This window comes from Sylvia atricapilla, chromosome 5 (genome assembly GCF_009819655.1).
Source record: "Sylvia atricapilla isolate bSylAtr1 chromosome 5, bSylAtr1.pri, whole genome shotgun sequence".
Taxonomy (NCBI): Eukaryota; Metazoa; Chordata; class Aves; order Passeriformes; family Sylviidae; genus Sylvia; species Sylvia atricapilla.
Genome location: NC_089144.1, coordinates 19543822 through 19553682, shown reverse-complemented (window position 1 = coordinate 19553682; position 9861 = coordinate 19543822).

Below are 9861 nucleotides of genomic sequence, written 5' to 3'. Positions count from 1 at the left end.
TCTGGCTATTGCTTTGAATGTGTGTTCGGACCTCAACTGCAGGCATCGAGGCGGGTCTGTGATATTTATGATAAACCCCGGGTGCCATTTAAAGCCTCATTAGTTATGTTTAACCTTTGAATCACCGGCCATCGTGGCTGGAAATGAACTTCGCGGTGCGGGGCGGATGCGGGAGGGGGGATGAGTGTGGATGCGCCTGCGCCTGTGCCCAAATTCCCTCTCTCCCCTCCCGTCCCCCAGCAAGCCCCAGCCGGAGGAACACAGACAATAGTGCGGGGACTCCAGCTCCGCGGTCCTCCTAAGCGGTTTTTGCCAGGAGGATCCTTGATTTTTCGTTTCCCCACCTCGCCCACCCCCACCCAATTCCACGATCTGCTCAGACAGCCCGGATCCAGCTCCCTCTCTCCGCCTTTTTTTTTTTTTTTTTTTTTTTCCTTCTTTTCTTTTTTCTGAGCACTTTTGGAGGGGTCGGCATCATCTTCCAGGTTGATCTCGTCTCCCTCCCGCAGTACTGTTTTGGGGAGCAGAAGATTCTGCAGGGATTTTCCCAGCCCTGCGATGAGGAACACACACTCCCCCGAGTGATTTCAGCTATATTCTTCTTTTTTGTTTTCCTTATCCCGTACCCCGCAAGGATTCATCCCCGGCTCGTCCACACGGCTCAGTCCAAACCACACAAGCCTCGTGGCGTTAAAATCCTCTTTTTCGAAGCCTTTCTTTAGCTAAAGGCACATTTCTTGTCGATGCTGGATGGGCTTAACCCTCCTCCCCCCGCCGCTGGGGCTCCCGAGCTGTTTCCATCGGTGTTTGGCGCTGGGAAGGTTCCCTTCTTGACTCTAATGAGCTTTAACTTATTACCTTAATTGAATGTGTTTTCTAAAGATAGAATTGGGAGGCGATCGCGTTACCTTTCACCTCACAGAGAGTCACTCTAGAAGCAGCGATAGCCAACTCCCAACGTCAGCAGAAAAACCCCACAATATCCCTCCAGGACCAGGAGCGCATATATATATATATAAATATATATATATATATATAAAAATATAAATATAAAATAGATATAGATATAGATATAGAGATATAGAGATAGATAGATAGATAGATAGATAGATAGATAGATAGATAGATAGATATCGATATATAGATATAGATATAGATATAGATATAGATATAGATATAGATATAGATATAGACATGTATTTTCCCCTAGGTGAGCAGTTTTCGCCCCACTTTCTGAAGCGCCGGTTTGAGCCCTCGGGGTCCCGGCTGAGTTCCCTCTGCATCCCCCAGAACCCCCAGTGAGGCTCCCGCTGTGGGGCCTGGGATCTGCCGCACGCACCTGGTTTAGCCCTGGAAATAAAGCTTCATTCCAGGTTTTTCCCCCAGGAAGCATCTCCACACCAAGGGTGTGAAGCTTGAGGGGTGTTTTTCCCCCTCCCCATTTCTCCCCCTCGGACGTGGCTGCCCATCCCAGAGGAGAGTGGCCATTCCCGGATGGGTTTTCCCCCTCCCACCTTCGCCAGGCTTGTCCTCCATGTCTCGTCTGGTTTTGGTGGCAGGACACCCACACATCCACTCCGAAATGAGCACCCAGCCCCAGAGAATAAAAATATCACCACCAAAACCTGGGGAAGTTTTCTCGTGAGCAAATCTGCCCGTGGATGGAGGCTAAAGGGGGAGAAAACTGAGGCTGCAGCATTTGATTTGGGGGAGTGACACGAGTGGGGGCTTAAATGTGGAAAATCAGAGCCCCCCGAGCCCTTCCCCCGTCTGTTCCTCCATCTCCTCATCGCTGAAAGATCCGGGGCATCCTCCGGAGCCTGCGGCGTGGCCACAGCCCGACTCCCTGGCTTCTGCTGCCCCTACAGCACTTTAGGGCGGGTGTTCATCTTCCCTCCGCCTCCAGCCCTCGAAAACCCCCAGGTGTTCCCGGGGAAAGGAGACACAGGAGCGGGCAGGGGGCTGCAGATCCCCTGGCCCGTCCCTTTCGCTCCGCATGGGCCCCGTGCGAGTCTGAGGGGACAGAGGGGGGGATCCCCAGGGCTGGGGACACACAGAGGGGATCCCCAGGGCTGGGGACACACAGAGGGGATCCCCAGGGCTGGGGACACGCACACAGCACACCCAGGGCTGGGGACACGAGGGACCCCCCGGGCCGGGGCCGGACCCTACGATCGGTGTCTCCCTGTGGAGATGCTGCGCTCCTGCCCGCGGCCGGGAGCCTTCCCCGTCCCGAGGAGGAGTGAGAGACTGGGGGAACAATCCTCGTCCCACCCCGTTCACGGAGCTCCAGGGGATGCGTGACCATTATACATACATACATATTTTTTTTCTCCTGTCTGTATCGTGGAGTCTTACGTAGATACATATTCAGAATAATAATTAAAAAAAAAAAAAAAAAAAAAAAAAAAAAAAAAAAACCCAAAAAAACCAAAAAAAAGAAACCACAACGGAGAATAGGGTCATTAAAAATCCTCCCCCCCCCCCCGCCCCCCCGGGACGAGAAAGGGGTACGGAGGAGAAGAACCAGCCCCTTGTCTCTAATGTCACTTTTCCTCGAAAGCTTTTCGATGCAGCGGAGCGAGCCCCGGCGTTATTGGTGTGATCATACGCTTAATTACATTTTCCCCCTCTCTGTTCCCGGCGTTCCCGGCTGCCGGCGCTGACAGTCGCTCCCGGGACGGGTTACATCACGCTCACACCGCTGTACCTGGCGCGTCCCCCTGGCCCTGCCCCTGTCCCCCCCAGCTCCACCTCCCCGCCCCATCGATGGGTGTGTAAAGAAATGGCCCATCATATTCCTCTCACTCCTGCTCTGCCCTTTCCCAACCCGGAAGAGCTCTGATCTTCAGCCCAGCCCGGAGGAGGAGGAGGAGGGCAAGGGTGGGCGTTCGGAGGATGCGGCTCCCCCAGGTTTTCCCCCTCGGTGAGAGCTTGCGACATGCCAGCAGCGGCTCCGCTCCTCCCGCACTCCTGCTCTGAGCGCTCCAGCGGAACCGGGCAAAATCAAAAGCGTCTCCCCAGGTCAGTGGACACCGATTTGTTCTGTCCGTGTGTGCCCCCCACATCCCACCCTCTTATTTTTTCTCTCTCTCTCTTTTTTTTTTTTTTTTTTTTTTTTTTTTTTTTTTTTTTTTCCTCATTTTACTCCTTCTCCACGTGGAGGGCATTAGGATGAGGAGCTCGGCTCAAAGGATTTGAAACTCAGCCCCGACCCCCTTTTATAGCTTGGGGTGGATGGAAGGGAGAGTCGAGTTTTCTCGGTGACCTTGGGGAAAGCCCCCCCCGATCCGTAAGGGTGCGATTTTGGGGAAACTGGGGAGAAGAAGATGTTTGACCCGCGGGTTTTGGGGGCGAAGGAGTGAGGCTGGCGTGGCAGAGGCTGGGAGATGGGACACGGCATTGACATAGCAAGGGACGAGAAATACTAATCTCAAGACGGGAATGGATTTATATCTGAGGGATATGCGGGGCCTTTCCGTGCCTGGCTCCGTACCTACGTGCATATAAACATATATATATATGTATATTTGTGTATATTTATATTGTATATCCGGACCCCCTGTGTACAGAGATATTCATGCGGGCAGGCGTGTGCCGATGGCTGCGGTTCTGTGCTTTTCCCAAGAATAATTCCGATTCGATTTGATTCTGTTAGGCTGATATATGCTGTATAATATAAAATAATACCCTGTATATGTAGTACTCTATCTCTTCAGGTTAAAAATGCCTGTATATAATACATAACAAAAATACTGAGCTGCTAACAGAATCGGCGTAGGGCGATTTTCCGCGGGTATTTCTCATTTTTATACCTTAGAAACGCAAAGCAGAGCTACCCTGGAGGTGTGTGGTTGAGGTAGTCTGGGATGAGGAGGGAGATGGCTCCGCTCCGGGCCGGACCAGCGCCTTCCCCGCGGCTCCTGGTCCCGCTGGGGGATCCGCGGGCCGGGCCGGGCCGGGCTCCGGCAGGACTGCGGCCCGAAGGGCGAGAGAAGAGTTTCTCTCTCTCCCGGCATCCCTGCATTAAGTCTGTCTTCCCTTTCCCCGCCTTGTAGGAGAATTTTTCACCTTCCAAACCGTGTGGAGAATGTTTCGGGAGGGAGCAATGGAAATGGTTTGTGTAGTCAAAAAAATCCACATTATCTGACATCTAGCATTTTGAAAACAGAAAGGGGAGAAAATCTATCATCTATCTGTCTGTCTGTCTGTCCATCCATCCATCCATCCATCCATCCATCCATCCATCCATCCATCCATCCCGGCTCCTCTTACCTTCACGTGCCCGTACACAGGCAGCGGGCTCCGGGTGACGGATTTTAATGAAACCGGATAATTAATAACCACCGGCCCTGCTTGTTTTCTCCATTATTTATGGGCCGCAGGTGCGGAGCGGGGGAGCCGGGACCTGTCGGTGCCGCGGGCAGGGGCTGCTGCTCCGCCGAGGTGACACCGGTCCCACCTCCCCGGCTGCATTGGGATGAATCCCGGACAGACAGGGGGACAGAGAGGGTCCCGGCAACCTGAGAGGGCCCCGGGAAAGGAGAAACAGCTTCTCGGAGAGGAAGGAGGGGAGAGGGAAGATCTTCCCCCACCCTGCCGCGGCATTTTGCTCTCGGCTGGGGCGAAGCGCTTCCTTCTCCCGGGGATGTGAATTTTTTGGTTGGGTTGTTTTTTTTTTTTTTTTTTTTTTTTTTTTTTTTTTTTTTTTTTTTTTTTTTTTAGCAGAGCCGAGGGGAGTTTTCATTTCAAGGGGGTGGGGGGGTGGGAATAAGACGAGAAGGTTTTTTCCCGGCAGGGGCAGGTAGGGAGTGGGATGCGGAGGAAGGGGCGCACCCGGCCGGGGGCTGCTCTCGCCCCCCGGGATGCGGAGGGCATCGCCTTGTGCTCGGACGGGTGCGGGACAGCGTCTCGGGTGCCTGTACGTGCCCTCAGGGGAATCTGGGGTGCGGGATCCCTCTCTTTGGGGTGAAAAGAGATCGTGCGCGTTCTGACACCCTCGGTACTGTTTGAATTTTGAAGCCTCTGACTATAAATGCGAGCCGCACATTTACGGAGCGAGTTGTCACCGTGCTGGGTCCGTGGGTACCGGGGGTTTGTTTTTTGGGGTGCAAGGACAGATTTAAACTGACAACAGCTAGGAGCTTGGAGGAGTAAATGGCTCCGGTTTTTATCCGGGGAGGTCGGGATATGCCCCTGCGTCTCACCAAGGAGATGGTGTTAATTCTGCCGCCTCCTCTCACGCCAGCCGCCGGGCGATTTGTGTTTTATTTTCTTTATCTAAAGCGCCCGGGTCATTTCTGCTTTCGGGAAAAAAAAAAAAAAATCCTTAAACTCGTCGGCAGCTTCGCCTTCTCCGTGGGGTGCGAGGAAAACAGTTCTTGCAGGTTTTAAAGCCAGCAAGATGCTTCAATCCGCCTTCAAATCAATCTCTCTAAACGGTCCTGGGAGATAAAACAAAATCAAGAAACCCGGAACAAACCGGCTCCCTCCTTTTTTTTCCTTCTTAATTTTTTTCTCCTATTGAGTACTTCTTTAACCTCACCGTAATTTGGAGTGACTGCTCAGGCGATTTGCTGGCTTTTTCTTCTCTCTTTTTTTTTAATTTGTGGGGTCGAAGCCTTTGGAGCTGTGCCCAGCTCCCCGCGGCGAGAGCGGTCCCCGGTACGCGGGGACCAGGACCCGCTCCAGGGTCGGGAGCCTCTCCCGCCGCCTGGAGAAAAGGACGGAAAGGGGAGAATGGGGTAAAATGGGAGATGGAATAAAAGGGCCAAGGAGAACCCCTTGCCAAAATGCACTTCTGAGAAAAGAAAAGGTGGCGGGGAAGGGAGAATAGGGACTTACCGGGTTGAGCTGTCTGTGGAGGCAGGGGAGGAAGGAGGGAAGGGAGCTCGGTCCTGCCCGGGTCCTGCCCGGGTCCTGCCGCCCGCAGCAGGACGCGGCAGCGGCAGCAGGGGTGACACGAGTCCCCCTCCCCTTCTCCCCTTCTCCCGGCTCCTCTCCGCGCACTTTGGGGAATGTGTCGGGGGGAGAGGTCGCCCCTGGGACTTGCGGAGCCGGTTTTTGATCTTTCTCAGACCATTTTTTTTTTTTTTTTACTCCTGCAGTGTCCCGGGGCAGTTGCCCTTCTCTCAGCTTCAAAGAAGGGGGGGGGGGGGAGGGAAAGAAAAGTCCCAGTTTCTCTCCTCCCAATCTTAATTCTTCGAATGTCTTTTCTACGGCAGAGCAGGGTTTTCCCCCCTCTTTTCCCACCCCTCCATCAAATAGCATCACTTGCGCTGAAAAAAAAAAAAAAAAAAAAAAAAAAAAAGTGTGTGCGTCTGTGGTGGGTGGCAGTGCACGAAGGGAGAAAAAATTGGACCCCGTGTAATCAGCCGGTGATTTGTTCTCCCTTTGAATTTGCATGGCTCGGCATTTCTTTGTGTGCGTGTTTATGTTTCCTCCCGGTCTTCACGAAGGGCAGATAACTGAATTATTAGAAAAGAACGGAAAAAGGTACATACATAAAAAAAAAAAAAAAAAAAAAAAAAAAGAAAAACCACGCATGTAGCTGGTTTCGAAGCTGAAGGGAAGACTCATGTGGGATGGGAAAGGGGAGAGGCAGAAATGCCAGTCTCTCTTTCTCTTTGACTATTATTATTATTATTATTATTATTTTTCCAGCTTCTAGCTGGACGGATGCTGATTACCTTTTAAATGATAAAAGGGAAAAGGGGAAGTGGTCTTGGGGAGGTGGATCGTAATTCCTGCCTAATTCACGAAGGAAGAAAAAAAAAAAAAAAGAAAAAAAAAAGAAAAAAAAAAAAAGAAAAAAAAAAAAGAAAAAAAGAGGCAAACAAAATATTCCCTCTTCTCTGCTCCTTTGTTTAACCCGAGATTATCTCAGCAGCCTGAGCAGGGCCCGGTACCCTCCTGGCAGGCTTCGTGTCCAGGGAGGGGCTGCCCCAGCCGAGGAGGTGGCGATGGGCTCACAACCCCGGGTCTCTCTCCCTCGGCAAGAGAGCAAGTTACTGTACCCAGGAAAAAAAAAAAAATTAAAAAAATTAATAATAATCTTCTGAGCTCTGCCCTGGGCCGTGTCCTCTCCATAACCCCCCGATTCCCCGCTCCCGGCTGTTTGTACAGCTTTACCTGTACTATTCTGGTACCCTGCAAAGAAAAAAAGGGGAAAAAAAGAAGAAGAAGAAGAAAAAAAAAAAAAAAAAGCCCAGCCCGACAAACGTAACTTAATCCCCTTTCAGTCAATTGTCGTTTAAAAAGGGGCTAAAGGAGAGGGGGGAGCAGGGGGAGGCTGCCTGTCCCCGCCCCGAGGTGCCAGTCGCGGCGGTGGGCACCAGCGAGGACGGAGGAGCGGCCGGCCCCGGGTCCCGGCCCCAGAACCACCTTGTCAGTACCTGCTTTAACAGGAACACCCGAGGGAGATTAAAAACAAAACAAAACAACAACAACAAAAAACCCCACCAAAACAAACAAAAAAAAAAGGAGGTGTCAGTTTTGGTGCTCTTTAGTCATTTTTAGAGGAGCGGTAGGCTGGGGGCCGCCCCATCCCATCAAGTTTAGGGGTTTGTTGTTGATTTTATCGATAGTTTTTTTTTTTTTTCTTCTTAAATTCCCTCTTTTTGGGTCTCTAAGTGACAATAAAGTATCCAAAGCGTTTCCTCGTGACCTTTTAGGGGCAGAGTTATCCCCATTCCCTCCATCCCATCCCTAGCTAGGAGGGACGCTGGAGCCCCGCTCCCCGCAGCCCCCTCTCCCCCGGCAGAATTAACCCCCGAGCCCCCGAGCCTTATCAGGCGGCTGGTGGTGAGCTTGGGGCTAATTGCTGCAACAATGGGCTCCTATTAACGTCGAGCTGTCACAAGAAACCCTGCTGGGGGCTGCCGGGCGGGGGGCGAGGTGATGGATCTGCAGCCACAGCCTGGGAAAAGGACGGTCAAGGCCAGCGCTCCTCTCAAAACCCCCGGGGATCACAGGCTAATCCGAGGAGACGGGGAAAATGATGGGTTTGCTCTTTTTACTTTTTTTATTTTTTAAATTTTTTTTTTTTTTTTTGGTAGGGATGGTGTGTGTTTGTTTTTAACTTCCCCACCACGACTTCCTCCCGGCTGGGAGTGGGTAGGAAGATCGAGTCTATTGAGGACGGGCTGGAAATAAAAGGACAGCCAAAGCAAACTAGATTTGAAAGCCGTTTTCCTCCTTCCGCAGCCGAGGCTGTGGCTGCGGGAGACAGGCGGGGAACTGAGTCCCGCCGTGTCACCCCTGTCGGGGCAGGACGGAGTCCTCAGGGCCGTTCCCATTTTTTCCCCCTCCCTGCCATTGATGGGACTTAGTATAGCTGTTGATCTATTATTTTATTTTACTTATTTTTATTATTTTATTTTACCTTATTCATTTTATTTTGCATTAATAATTCGCTGCTCTCCAAACAGCTGAAGGAAAGCAGTTTTCCTCACTACCTTCGGGACAGGGCTAAAGGCACGTTTTAAAACGGTTTGGCAATTTCGTGACCTTTGGATGGAAATTCCCCTCCTGTGATCCCACGGCTGTAGGTCTCAGGGCTGTAAGCGCCGGAGGGAGCGGGGGTGTGAATCTCAGCTCACCTGCCCAAAGATCGCAGCTCGCATTAAGGCCTCTTCCCTCCAATATTAAAAGACATAAAGTGACTTTTCCCAAGTGTCGGAAACCCCTCTGGCCCGCAGGATGTGCTTGGGGTGTGAGGAAATTCGCGGAGCGGGGATGAAGAGGCAAATCCAGGAGAGACACGGGACTCACGTTCATAAAACCCTTAAAGTTGGGGAGGGGGATGGCGGGAAGAGGAAAGTTGGTGCTCCTGAACGTTGCTCCTGCTCACCGTCCTCCTCCTCCTCCCGAAGGAATCCCCCGCTCCCGGAGGAGGAGGAGGGGTGGGCAGGAGACCACCCCGGTGCTGGGGCGCCCCGGCCCCGCACCCCGGGGGCGGCCCTGGGGCCTCCCGGCGCCGAGGGAGCCCGAGGGGCATCCCGGAATGTGCATCAGGACGGACCGCGCCGCTCTCTCCTCCGTTTCCCCCAGTTCTCGGAGTATGGAAAGGAAGAGACACCCCGCAAAATTAAAAAACCCCAAAACCCTGAGGGCAAAGCGACTCCTCTGAGGGGAGAGGAAACACGAGCTTTCGCGGAGCTCGGGGAGGGCCATGAGCATCCCCCTCCTGTCTCCCCCTTCCCGTAATGGGCTGCAGGGAGCGGTTCGCGCTGCCCCCGGGCTCGGCCTCGGCCGGGTTGGACAGCTCGGGGGAGCACCGAGCCCTGTCCCCCGGATACTTCTGGGTGGGGGCGACCTGCCACCCCTTTCCCGGCTCGTCCACCCTCCCCGGCGCTCCCCACCCGGGACGTTTCCCCCGGGTGGGCCGCATCGACCCTAATGCGTGGCTGTTTCACCTCTCTTATACCTGTCATGGTCGGCTTCTTTTTGAAATGTATATATATATTCTCTATATATTCATATGTATGTGCATACCCACGGCGCACCTTTCACGCGTGAAACCTCTGTCCCCACGCCCAACGGCGGTGGGCTGCACCGAGGGCTGAAACCCGGGCTTAAAACGGGCGCCCCCGAGGATTCGAACCATCCATCCATCCATCCATCCATCCATCCATCCATCCATCCATCCATCCATCCATCCATCCATCCCTCCCTCCTTCCGCCGGCCGTCGAGGAGCGGAGCCGGCTCCCGGCTGCAGGTTGAGCCCGGCCCGGCCCCGCTGACCGGGGGCGGCCCCGGAGCTGCGGAGCCTCGGGTTTTAACGAGACCCTCCGGTATAAAACTCCGGAGAGCCGCCTCGCCCCGCACCGGGGCTGACGCGCTCTGGGAGGCGTGCGGAG